This window comes from Ambystoma mexicanum, chromosome 8, assembly GCF_040938575.1.
Source record: "Ambystoma mexicanum isolate Mex_15411 chromosome 8, UKY_AmexF1_1, whole genome shotgun sequence".
In the NCBI taxonomy this organism is placed as follows: domain Eukaryota; kingdom Metazoa; phylum Chordata; class Amphibia; order Caudata; family Ambystomatidae; genus Ambystoma; species Ambystoma mexicanum.
In genome coordinates, this window is record NC_090929.1 from 1,392,610,189 (window position 1) to 1,392,621,006 (window position 10,818).

Sequence of the window (10,818 nt, forward strand, 5' to 3'; positions counted from 1 at the left end):
TTGTTAAATGTTAAATGTTAAATGTTAAAGGTATTTGTAGCGCGCACCGTCACCAACGGAATTGGTCCCCAGGCGCTCTGGCGGATCTGTAAACGATAAGGTGGGATGGGTTAGTAAGGTGAAGAGGATAGTGAGAGGAGTGGTGTTCTGTTGGCAGCTTCAACTGGGTATACACCGGGTGCTGAGCTTTGGTGCGGGTATTGGATCAGTGTCAGTCCGCGTGTGCTGTTGGTCCGGCTTATGTGTTGTTGCAGTGTTGTGAAGTGTGTGCGGCTTGTGGTGCGAGAGATGGTTGTGTGAGTTTTCGAGTGAGATAAGTATGCAGAGTTTGAGGTTATATTGGTTAGTGGGTTACCTGACCTTTAGCATGCTAACATTCACAGTTTTGTCTAAGTGTGGCACTTGTTGGCCTTGACAATCCTATCTAGATGCGGCGCAGGCCAATGTTCAGAGTTCTATCTAGGTGTGAGCATGCTAACATTCACAGCCTTATCTAGATGCGGCGCAGGCCAATGTTCAGAGTTCTATCTAGGTGTGAGCATGCTAACATTCACAGCCTTATCTAGATGCGGCGCAGGCCAATGTTCAGAATTCTATCTAGGTGTGAGCATGCTAACATTCACAGCCTTATCTAGATGCGGCGCAGGCCAATGTTCAGAATTCTATCTAGGTGTGAGCATGCTAACATTCACAGCCTTATCTAGATGCGGCGCAGGCCAATGTTCAGAATTCTATCTAGGTGTGAGCATGCTAACATTCACAGCCTTATCTAGATGCGGCGCAGGCCAACGTTCAGAATTCTATCTAGGTGTGAGCATGCTAACATTCACAGCCTTATCTAGATGCGGCGCAGGCCAATGTTCAGAATTCTATCTAGGTGTGAGCATGCTAACATTCACATGCTTTTAATTGCTGATTTTTTTCCATCAGCATATGCGATTAAACAAACGCCAGGAAGCAGCAGTTCACCAAAGGTAACAGTTGCACCTTGATTTGTACAATGGCAATTTCTGAAGTGAAGATGTGTATCCGACGCGCCATTTGATAAATGCCAGCTTTGCCCACGCGGCTTCAGACAGGCAATCTTAATATCAGAATTTGGCAGAAAGGGGGGTCGAATACCATCTAAAACCAAACTTCAGCGCACCCTTAGTGCTGTGCCTTCTGCACATTTATCCACACTTTCATGTCATTTTAACCTCTTTTCTGCCTTCTTCCAGTACATTCCCTTCTCCTCCCTGTACCTTCTTCAATTGCCTCTACCCTCTTTTCCCCTCCATCTCCTTCCAACCAAATGCATGCAACTGTGACCAGGTTGATGTACTCATTCACCAATAAAGGTCTTTCTACCGTGTCAACATACAGTATTATAACATATTGTTTGTGTATTTAGCCTTAGGTGATTTGCAGAGCTTCCTAAAGGTCACCTTGAGGCACCCTTCAGAGCGCCTTCCTATGTGAATTAGGAGAGCAATGGAGCCTATACTGAATGTGTAAAAACAGAGCCCTTTGGGTGGCGCTTACGCTGAGGATCGAACCACGCGAGGCAGATGAGCCTGGTGCATAGCTCCGACACCGCAACCTACAAGTCAATCAGAAATAGCATTGATCATCTGCGCCAACTTACATGCCAACATTATCCATTAAATTCCTGAGCTGCTAGTCCAGTCTTGGTTCTAACTTTGCATTACAGGACTTGTAGTCCTGCATTCCCGTTATACGTCCTGCACTACAAGTTCCAGAATGCAAAGTTAAGGTCACCATGACTGGACTAGTGTTTCCCAAATAGAATGGATAATGTTGGCATGTAAATTGGCGCAGATGATCATTGCTATTTCCAATTGACTTGTAGGCTGTGTTGTCGGAGGTGGAGTGGGAGCTGTGTCTAGGAATCAGTGAGAGGCACTGTGGGTGTTGGGCGTGCTAGCCATACACTATGTCTGCCAAGGAAGCAAAATGGGTGACATCAAGCACTTAATGAATAATCATTAAAATGATTATAGAATGAATTTCGTTGCAACTGTTCAGGCTGCGTCTGACCTAATGTTCAAAGCACTCTAATGATGCGCAGGGGGTGTCCACAGCCAAACAATTAACACTAACAAGCCATAGATGCAGATAAACAAAAGGAACGTTTTTTAATGACGTGTTGTCAAAAAAAAGTTAAGACAATTCCAATGTAGATAAAGAAAAAATGAATTGGACTTTAGAAAATCACGTTCCTACACGATAAAGTCAACAGAAACCAATGGGAGTTGAATGCGTTTGTACAGGCTCTAAAGCAACCAGGAAGCAAAAAAGATATTTTATTCGGCAATGATTTTGGGCATGAAAACAAACATTGATGTAACTTGTCTAAATTTGGCTTGAGTGTTTATATTTGGGGTCAGTTTCATGACAAATCTAGCAAATGTTCATTGAACGAGAACAAGACTTACAGTGAAAAGCATTTTTGCATGTTCCTTTGTAGAGTGAGATCCTACCTGAACAATAGAGTCATGACTGGGACAATATTATGTGTATACAATAGAAATGTAACAGTGGGTTTAAGAAAGGAAGCAAACCCCCTTCTACCAGCATGGTGACGGCAAAGCAGGCAGACCATTTCAGCTATCAGGCCCACATGCCACAGCACCACTCATCAGCCATCCTTGGATGTTGCTTTCCTCCATTTCAGAGCCACTGACCATTGCATTGAGAGAATGGCTATTAGCTCAAAAGCATGTTTTTTAGACAGCACGATTATAAAAAATAGTCTCATGAACTCAAGACAGGCAGCTCTAAACAAAACAGATGCGTTCTACCCTCATTACGGGTCCCCCCGTGGCATAATCTGATATCCTTGTCAATGGAGCAGTGGGGAATGTTTAGCACACACAATCAGTGTCAAGGTGGGTTTAAAAAAAGCATGAAAACATCTCTTGTACCAGAAATTTGAAAGCAGAATAGTCAATTTCATCCAACAAGCCGCAGAAATGTACAGTAATGCTAAGCTACACAACCAGAACTTGCGCCCTCATCATGCAGTGGACATACTGACACATATGACATCACAGATGAAATCCTGCATGGCATCATCAATGGCACCACAGCTTGAACCAGCTGTGAAGCAACAGAGAGCTTTAACCAAGAGTGTACACAAGTATGGATACAATTGGGAGGATAGACTATTAGGGGTACACATGCAGGACATAGAGAGAGATTCAGGAATAGGGTTCAGGTAACAGGGGGAAGGTGGAACACGTTCTTATTCATTGGTTGGTGGATCTGCATCTATGCTCCCATTGAAGTGAGACTCATATGAGTTTCACACAATCTGACCGGTCTAATTGTACCGTTGAGCCCCCAGGTTTGCTTCAGTGATTCCCTGCTTTGGCTTCTTCTGCTACGAAAGTGGAAGTCAAGTGGGTTCCCTTTAAATCCATCCTAGAAGACCACAATGGGGTACGTTGTTGAATAACACCACACTTTTTCCCGCCATTTTCTATGCCAGTCCTCAATGGCTTCAGAAGGCAACCCCGAAGCTGTTTTCCAAGGTGTGATTGCAGTCACTAACTACTATTTTCAATACATTTCATTAGGATAGCATCTGTGTTCTGTCCCCTGAGTCTTCCTGGACGACGTCTTCCCCTCATGACAGTCGCCGGAGCTCTGTCTGCTTCTCATGAACACTCTCCTCCTTCCTCATCCCTCCGAGAGTGGCTTCACCCATTCCAATGAATTGCAGCGAAAACTCAACCTAACGTCACCCCAGGGAAACTTCCCCCCACCTGACCGATTCCACATGACACGGCTCCCCAATGGGAATAATGCCTGTCGGTCTCTCCTTTCTACAGAGTTGCATTCCATCCAGGAACTCACTAGGCCAAGACAAAGGGGAACATGATATGCTGATGTCCTGTTGGTGCACGCCATGGTATGGGAGTGCCTCATGGCTCCCCTGCTAGAGCAAATGTGGAGCATGTAATAAATCAAAGGCTTCCACTGCATGTCTTGGGCATGAGAAATATAACACACTGTGAGGGGATACGCATTCAATTAGACCATCGTCCTCGTACCACCTTTCTGTCTGGACAGAGGGGTGAACACTAGTGCCCCTCCAGCATGAACCTGGGTGAGGAGGCTCTTTGGTGGTGTCACAGCATAAGTAGTGCTGGGCTACATATACAGGGCATCTCTCTCTTCATTGTTGGCCTGCCCAGGCAAAGGGTGCTAAGCGACATTTAATAAATAAAACAGGAAATGTGCCCTTCTCGTGCCTCCCATAACCCCTGCCTCCAGCAGGGCATCTCTCGTGTGCAGCCCCCTCGCGCCACCAGCATCTGCACTTACATGCGTCCTGGAATGTCTGCTCTATCCCGGTGGTCTCACTGTGCACCAGACAAGTATGCAAACACCTAGTTGGACCAGGCAGTGGGGCGAGTCGGGTACACCCCTACTCAGGTGACATCAAGGGCAGTACAACAGACAATGTATACAAAACATAGATGTAGCAATGGTACAGCTGGTCTAGAAAAGTTGAAGGTGGGTATACAAGTCACAAGAAGCAGTATCATAGTAGAAATAGTCTTTTTTATTAACTGTTCAATAGGGCTGTTGGCGGGTGATTAAAACAGTCATATTACAATGATCCATTAAAATGTATTGCAATGAACATTTCACGCAAATGGCACACTCTGGACCTAGTTGGACAAGAAGGGGATCTAGCCAGCAGGTCACATAGGCTGGGGTCTCTGAGAGGAGATACCGTCTCACTTGTTCTTTTTTGTTGCAAAAGTTCCATGTTTCTGGAAGTCACAGTGAATGTAATGAAACTGACTAAGCCCTAAGCATGAAATGTAACTGTAACCACTTGTGGTAATGTAATCGAATAAGCATGTATCAATACCATACCTTTTGTCAGCTATGTAACCGTATAATCAAGTTTTGCAATGTAACCATATTCTTAAGCGCAAGCCCCCAGATGTCTAAGGGTTAGGTGCGCTATATAAATGTAATAAATAAATAAATGTTTTCTTGTTGAATGGTCATGATTCTCGCACAGATGAGGTTTTGCGCTTTAACACACTGCCTCCAAGCTTGAGCCTGCAGCAGTCTGACTTCACTCTTTATGGTCAGGTGATACCTGCATATAACTCCACAGAAAAGAGAAAACAGGAGAGGAAAAATGTGCTGGGGTCTGGGGAGGTTGCAATTGTCATTGCTGTCAGCAGCAAGAGCAGAAGGAGGATTCTGACGAGTGCTGGAGTCCCAATTTGCAGGATAGGTCAAGAGGGGTGAGTCGTGGAACTACCATCAGGAGCATAGACTGCTTCTGCCTGAAGCCGAACATTTGGGGATCAGTGAGGATAAGCAAGTAACATAATGTTGCACTGCTCCCTTAATTGACAATCATCAATAGTGTGCAATAGCACCTGGAGGGTTCCAAATGCTGAATGGGATTACCACCATAAATGATCTCAGGCCCAAATAACTGGACAGGTTCAAAGAATATGGCAAAATACTACTTTATTGTAAATTCAATAAAGTAGGGAAACCTGATGAACAAACAAACACATTCTCAATGCATTTCAGTTACACAAAAGGTTTTATAACTTGACGTATTTAAGCTATGACATCATCCCACGTGGCTAACAGTAAAAATCTACTGTGTGGAGGGATTGGTTAAGGGAAACTTATACAAATGGTTTGTATAAGTGTTACTATCATCATTGGATGCCTCTAATCTGGTAGGCACGCCTTGAACCACCACTAACTATGTAAAATACAGCTAATAACATAATACCAGCAGCAGAAAGGAACATGTAACAATGTATGGTCCACCATTACATAAGCCCTCTGATTGGTAGGCACTCTCTTACTAGCCTTGGACATTCAGCTCGTTAGCAGCACGTAAGCAGCGAAACCCAGGTCTGATGAAACAACGTCAGACAACTGCCTTTCTTAGCTAATTAGCCTACCATCTCTCATCAGGTAGACCCTAAACCAAGGCTTCTTCTTTATAGTTGACATTGCTGACTGTTCTCTTCCTCAGAACATTTTAAAGGGAGTGAAGTTACATTGCTATCTTCGTCTGGAACTTTATGAATAGACCTTTCGTTCCGGTCCTGAATCACATGTGAGGAGAACATGATTTTGTCCATTTTGCCCTTCTATTTAATATTATTTGACTCAATTATATTAGGTGATATTACTTTCCTTGTCCCGTGGAGACTTGGTTGCTCCATTCTGCATGTGCTTTCTGCATCTTTAATTGAACAATGCTTGCAATTGTTCACGCCTTTACTTAATCTAAGAGAAATATGTCCTACCTACACAGCTTATCCTCTTTGACTCTTCTCGAGCCATGTAGTTGTGCTTGCACGGCACCCTTGATTCTGAGCCAATCAAATACCATTTATTCTAGCACACATTTGTATTCCAGTCCTGTCAGCATTGCAGCATTAGATTTCCTTCTCAAGGCTTCTTGCTTACTATTATACAATGCCAACGCCCATTTTCTTAGCATGGTTGCTTTACTTGTGGTCTATTTCCTACCTTAGAAAGCTTCTGAGTGTCTCATCTACCTTGTATTTCTGCATATGTACATCTATTACAACTCTTGTGACTCATCTTCTTAGGGTATATTGTTTCTCTTCATATTCACATATATGATTACATAGTTCTTTAGATATTCATACATCGAGTTCAGTGCATCCATGTTTCTTCTCTCTTTAGTGGCATCACTTTTTATCTGCCAGACTTTACTTATAGTTCTATGTCCAGTGGTGCCTGCAGGCACATGTCTACTGCATCAGTTCAAGGGTACATTCGATATGGTTGTCTGAGTGCGTAACATCTCTCTTACCTTCAATGTGGTATTGGGATGATACAGGTGTCAAACACAGTGCTTTCTTTTTGTTCTTCCAGTATGACGGAGGTGAGGGTGTGGGCTCTATAAATGACGTGTACATCTGCCTCTCTACATTCCCCCCTCTGGTCGAGTCCTCAACCACCTCCCCAATTTTCTTCACTTTTTCTTCACACTGTGGTTTCTTTGGAATCCATGTCTTCCTCACCCCCCTCAGGTCACCTGGTCTTTATGTGCTCATCCATACTCCAGGTGATATGGCAACTCTCCCCAGTCAATGAACAAAACTCCCAATGTCTCACATAGTTCTGATGGTCCTTGGGAAAATAAAACATGGTTCCTGCTAGAGGGCTGCCTATCAGGTGCTCACAGATGGTGTTCTCGGTTTGTGTGTGCTCATCAGTCACAGAATTCACATTAATCATTATCTTCATTCTAACAGCTTTCTTCGCTGTCTTCTTACATTGTCCTATGATTGTTCTCAGCAGACAGAATCCCAGCAATACTAACACTAGTATTTGCTATCAGTATCTTGAATGCATTCGCCAGCCAGGTTAGAACCCATGAGAACAGGTATGAACACCAATCTTCATCGTCTTCTGTTTCATCTACTTCTTCCACCATTTTTGTATGCATGTATGTTAAGTGGTTACGTTACGTTAGGCAGCCTTATATAGCGCACGTACACTAGAAGGCATCATGGCACTCAGAGAGATCCAGTGAGACACAGTAAAAAAGAGAAAGCCACAGTTACTTTAATTAAAAGGTTCTCATATGACGACAAAAGGTCAAGTGATCAGAAATACTTTGGAGCTCCAAAGGCAACTTTTCCATAATCTTGCATTGGGAACAGAGAAACCTCTGCCACCCAGCCTAGATCGGTGAATTCTTGACACTACAACCTGAAAATCCGTAGAGGAACAGAGTCAGCGTGATGGAACATAACAACAGAATTCATGCTGCAAATAATCAGGCCCCAGATCATTAAAAGCTTGGTGGAAAAGGCAACGTGCTTTAAATTCCACCTGCTGAGTCACCGAAAGCCAATAAAAGCAGTGCCTACGTGACAAAACATGTTCATGAAAGGAAAGGCCTAGGACTGCTCGAACTGCAGTATTTTGAAGTATCTGCATCCTATCCACCAACTAAGCTGGCTGAGCCAGATACAGGGAATTGCAATAATCCAATGAGGTCAAAATCAAAGAGGCCACCACCGGGGTCTGAAGAGAAACCAGCAAAAATGGAAGCACCATGTGCGGGACTTGGAGCTTAAAATGGCCTGCTTGGCAAATTGCACTGAGCTGTGCCTCCATTGAGAGGGAGGCCAGTATCTTGACACGCAAATTCTTTGCCATAAGTGCAGTTTGAGGAAACGAGCCTAGAGAAGGGGGCCAATAGTCAGTTGTCCAGGAATGGATTGCTGATGTGGTCCGACAACTAAGACCTCTGTCTTCCCACCATTCCGTTTAATCCAATTTAGGCCCATCCAGTCCCCCACCGTCTTTAGGCAGGCCTTAAGATTGGCTGCTCCAGACAAATTCTCCAGACTAATTTGGACTTTGATCTGTGTATCATCAGCATACATATGGAAATGCAGGCTATATGACTGGATGAGATGAGCAAGGGACTGTGTATATATATTAAAAAATAACCCTGAGGGACCCCACATAACAAAGCCTGGGGAAAAGACATACATGGCTGCAGTGACACAACTTGAGGATTATCAACCAAAAGGGACATGAACTACTCCAATACCATTCCAGAAAGACCAGCCGCCTAGAACCTATGAAGCAACGTAGTGTGATCTATAGTGTCAAAGGTGGCCATCAAATCCAGAAGTATCAGAACGCTTCCCCCGCTCTGGTCAGCCAGACTTGCCAAATCATCCATAACCGATACCAAAACGGATTCAATGCCTCAGCCTGGAATAAAGCAACACTGAAAAGGATTGAAAAACGAAGAACTTTCCAAAAAAGAACTCAACATAGGAATAACTATAGCCTCCAGCAGCTTCATGGGGTAGGAAAGTAAGGAGATCGGATAATAATTGGACAAAAGCAGAGGGTCAAGCAAGACTTTTTTTAAGAAGGGCAGGTTTGTATGTACAGCAAGAAGGCCCGACCATTGCGCAAACACCTCCTTCCATTGCTGTAATGGACATACTTGTTTTGGAGGGTCATCAGTCTGCTGACCCCCATTTCTTCTTTAATCATATTAAATCCTTTTATTTTTGTGTTAATTGTTTGTAGAAGTTCCCACCTTGTGATGTGTAACCACTTAGCATTTGATGCAGCTTGAATTCCTGGCATGAATATGGCTGTAAATATTACTGCTGTCCTACTGAACAATTTATGCTCATCTGGAATGTCGTGATTAGCTTCTACTGAATTTGCCGAAAAGTAATTTTCTCTCTTCTGCTGGGTGAGTTTAAGCAACATCATCTTCCTTTAATGTGCATCCATTTTTGGAAAGTTGTCTTTGTGAAGGTCACTTGAGGGACCACCAACGCAGGAACATGCATTATCACCATAAACCTATTCCTCCCCAATTTAGAGGCAACTTAATGTAAGCTCTGGATCCACTAGTGCAATAGTGGTCCATCAGCAAGGCACTTTTTCCTTTCATTCCAGGCACATCGATTATGTGCCTACATCCTTTATTTTCTCCAACTTTGGTCTGACCACTGTTTCTGAAGCAAAGTGTTGCATTCTTATTTGGAAATATGGATACGGATCCTGCTTCATCTTTGACCCATGTTAATAACCTTGAATACATTGTCCATTCCTTAAGACATTCGTCATTCACTACTTGCACTGTTTTCACTGGTGCTGTCATCAATAAGTGTGCACTGCATCCAATCATTCCTTTTTCCCACCCTGTACTGGTGGCTACTTGTCCATATGCCAATAGCTGAGGTCTCTCTGGTGTTTCCCATGTATATGCCCAATCCAACCTCCTTTGTTCAGCAATCTTCACCTATCCTTTATTGGACATTCAATGTGTACTGGATCATTTTGCCCTTCGAGTTCTGGTCTTTTATTGTCTTCTGTGTTTTTATGTAGGCATCTTCATATTGGAACGTTCTCTTTGACATCTATCGTAGGGTTGCGCACTTCCCTTAAAATTGTCCTCTTGTCATGCATGCTGCTAAATGTCAGAAGCACTTTGCATAATGTGTAGGTATTTATCTTCCTATAAAAGTTCTGGCTGTGTTTATGGCATAAGGGATGAGAGAACATACACAGCAGCTCTCATCTGGCATTCCTCTCCCCACCTTACCCATGTGCCGGAACCATGAGTTATTTTTTTTAATGGGCTGACTTATCGAGATATGCATTTATATCCTGCAAATCTTCTCCAGCATCCCTTTTAAACCGGTTAATTTGTTTGGAAATAGGGAAAATGTCAATTGTGCTTGTGTTAGGAATACAAACAGATGTCTCATTGTTGGGAACTCCATCTATTTTGTAAAACATCATTTGACGAATGCTATACAAAACGCATTTACAAGAAATATTGCAAACAAATTCACACACCCTACTTCGTTTTGTGCATTAAGTGGTCTTCTTGCTAACAAGTTGTATCTTACAAAATGGAGGACTCCCATTCTCCTTTATCAATGTTTAGTTCCTGTTACTTTTTATAATAAATATACTTTTTTAATAACAAAAACTGTAATAGTATTGCAATGATGATCTTGAGGATAATGGGGGCTGTGTTAGGATGTCCCAAAAAAGGTGACACCCTCAATGTTTCATCTCAATAGAGCTGGATTGGATTGAAGTATATATGAAAAAACAGCATGCAGAAATGTGTGTAGCATCATAGGCAACATAAAGTGTTGTGTGTTCTTCTTTTCTTCAAAACATTGTCTTTTACCTAGCAGGGATAGTTCTGTGATTACTGAAAAGTTATCAATTCCCTTTAAACATGGGAATGATAGAAAGTTTGAATTGTTTTTATTTTGA